The sequence below is a fragment of the Pinus tabuliformis genome, chromosome 4_2, assembly GCF_031772625.1.
Source record: "Pinus tabuliformis cultivar Carrire ecotype Pingquan chromosome 4_2, CPIR1, whole genome shotgun sequence".
NCBI classification, from domain to species: domain Eukaryota; kingdom Viridiplantae; phylum Streptophyta; class Pinopsida; order Pinales; family Pinaceae; genus Pinus; species Pinus tabuliformis.
In genome coordinates, this window is record NC_142304.1 from 989,537,781 (window position 1) to 989,541,323 (window position 3,543).

Here is a 3,543-nt window from a genome sequence, read left to right on the forward strand (position 1 = left end):
ATCATCATAACTTTCTCTCTGAGTATCAGATTGAAATTTCGTAAGAAGTTACAGAAAGAGGACGAACTTTAGTTTTTTGTTTGTATTTTTCAGATCCGAAGGTCAAAAAAGTGACACGTGGCATGTCATACAAGTTCGCTATTCTGAAAAGGTGTATAATCAAGTCATCTTGGGAGATTGTGCATAACTCTTTCTTGGAGAATCCAATTTTGATCAGACTGGTGGCATTGGAAAGAGGACATAGAGGACTACTGTAGGTAGCGATTTCAGAACTGGAAGATCCGAAATTACAGAGTTACAGTCATTCCAATATCAAGCTCCTAAAATCAAGAAAAAGTGAGATGAGGAAGTTTGATGGCAAGGATCTGGTAAATTGGATACTACATATGGAAAAATATTTTGATCTACATGGTGTACCACTGTTATGAAAGGTATGTATTGCATCTAATTATTTATAACCGAATAATTTTTTTATGGTATAAAGGGCTTTGTTCTCGTAAACCACTTGCCACGTGGTTAATTTTCATGGAGGAAATGATAACAGATTATGAGGATACAAAGAGAAACACACTCTTTAGCCAATTGATAAATCTCAAACAAAAGTGTTCAATGGTAGAGCACATTGAGGACTTTCAAAAATTGAATATAATGGAAAATGATATTCTAGAGAAGCAGAGGATTGATGTCTCCATAGGGACTTTAAAGGATAACATTCAACATGAGGTTCATCTTTGGGAACCTCATTCATTGGAGAAGGCATTCAGGTTGGCAAGAAAAGTGGAAAGCAAAATTATGGAAACAAGGATTTCTACCCCTCACAACTATAAACATGGAAGTGTTGTTTCTCCTAGCTTTCCACAACCTACAAGGGTGACACCACAACAATTGGAAGAAAAAAGGGAAAAGGGCTTTGTTACAATTGTAATAGAAAATGCACTAAAGGTCATAAGTGTGCTGAGAAGAAATTATTTTACATAGATTATGAAGAGGGGGAAGAAAAGGATCAAGAAACATCAAAAGAAGAGGATATATACTAGGAAACAACCCCAAAGAAAGAAGAAATGAATCCAACCATATCTTGTAAAGCATTGGCAAGAATTACCACTCATCAAACTCTCAAGATAGAAAGACATATCAAGAAGAAAAAGGTTCAAGAAGTGAAAGATCTCATCTAGAAAGAAGAAATGAGTCCAACCATATCTTGTAATGCATTGACCAAAATTACCACTCCCCAAACTATCAAGATAGAAGGACATATCAAGAAGAAAAAGGTTCAAGAAGTGAAATATCACATCGAGAAAGAAGAAATGAATCCAACCATATCTTGTAATGCACTTGACAGAATTACCACTCCTCAAACTATCAATATAGAAGGACATATCAAGAAGAAAAATGTTCAAGAATCGAAAGATCACATTGAGTCTCAAGAAATCAATCCGACCATATCTTGTAATGCATTGGAAGAAATTATCACTCATCAAACTATAAAGATAAAATGACATATCAAGAAGAAAAAGGTAAGAGTGTTGATTGATTCGGGCAGTACCCATAATTTTATTGATTGTAAGATAGCCAAGGAATTGAATTGCTTCTTATATCCAACATCGGAGTGTCAAGTGATGGTTGCAAGTGGAGGAACCATAAATTGCTCTGGAAAGTGCCATAATATCACGCTATCTATGGGAGAATATTTACTAAATAGCCCAATGCTTTCCATTCCAATGGGTGGTGCTGATGTTTTACTAGGAGTCCAATGGCTACAATCTTTGGGTACGATAGTTTTTAATTTTCAAGAAATTTTCTTGAAATTTTTTTGGGAAGGAAAGGAAGTTGAATTGAGGGGTATTGAAGGAAAACATAGAAAGATAATCAACTTTAACATCATGACAAAGCTTTTAAATAAAGAACAACATGGTGTAATTGCACAATTATGTTGATTAGAGGATCCCACATCGAAATCATGTATTTCTCTAGATCTCCGAAACGTTTTGGACAATCATTCCAAGTTATTTGAGACTCCCAAAGGCCTCCCACCTATTCGTGATCATGATCATGTTATTCATTTGATTCCACGAAGTGTTCCTCCAAACATCAGGCCTTACATATATCCATATGCCCAAAGGAGTGGGAACTCATTCAAAAGTTGCAGAAGATCCCAGTTCAAATAGTATCGCGAGAACTTGACAAGGAAGGAAAAATCGTATTTAAACCTGAAGCAGTCACAGAACCAAGAATCAAAAGCTACGAAATAGATCAATTTCAGAGTATCTCATCAAGTGGAACAACTTACCCACTGAAGATTCCACATGGGAGGACACGAATTTATGCAGAAGCATAAAGAACTACTCAAGCATTGAAGACAACCCTTTTTGAAGGAGAGGGGCATGTTAGGTCCCTATACTACTAGTGTAACTCCTTATTGTTATTAGTACAACCCCCTTATTATATTGTTGTGCCCATGTAGTCCCCATATTGTTATTATTGTTCCCCATAGAAGCCCACTATTGTTATTATTGTGCCCTTACATTATTATTGTTATGTTGGTTCTGATTATATTATGACCCCTTAGACTCCTATATATAGAAAGGAGGTCTTGTCATTTGTATCATCCAAGAATTGTTCATTTGTGTAATGTAAAGAAGGTTTCCCCCTCAAAGAGGTTAATTTCTAAGGCGTTCATCTATATTTTCTATCTTTTTGTGAGTTGGTTTCATAACAAACTTACCATGTAAATTCCTACATGGTATCAGAGCTATTTGAGGGCTGCATCCGTTGGTGATCCAAATCGGAAGCTGGTATAACTACATCCGAATGTCATTTCCTAGATCTACTGTTTCTGACCGCTTTCAGGCTGAGAGGAGTGCTCTATTGTGTTAGGAGCACCTGTTCCAGTGAAGAACCCCTTTCATTTCATGCGAAAAGGTTTCTGGTAGCCCTAGCTACGTCATTTTTAAGATCTGGAGGTATACAGTCTTTATTTACAGTTTTAGTTATTTATCTCTCTATTTTTCGGTTTATTTATCTCTCTGTTTTTTATTACCGGATCTATACCTTTTATTTCTGTGTATGCTCTTTGCTCAGCGACTCTGTGCAATTTGGGAAAATTAGAAACAGAAAGAAATGATTTTTCTCATGCATATGCTCTTCTCCGCCACAAGTTAGTGTGATCTCGGAAAATCAGAAACATTGAGGAAAATATTTAGTTTCTAGCGAAATCTAACTTCAAGCCATAAGGGTTTTTTGTATGTCCGTTTTTGGTTGTGTGGTTTTTTGTTTTGTAGGTAAAAAGGGACTTTTCAAGTAAGCATGCACCCGAAAGCTTCAGTGACTAAAAAAAAAATAAAAAAATCCTTCCTCTTTTCTAAAATTTACTAACCTTTTAAACTAGCCCATTGGTCCAAAGTTACTTTATGAGAATAGAGGTGTTGAATTCAAGTTTTTCTTTTTGTTGAGTTACTTTTTCAGAAAGCACATGTAACATATGTTTTAAAGTTACTTCATGTAAAAGTGTTCTCACCCATTATAAAAAGTGAGTCACTTATA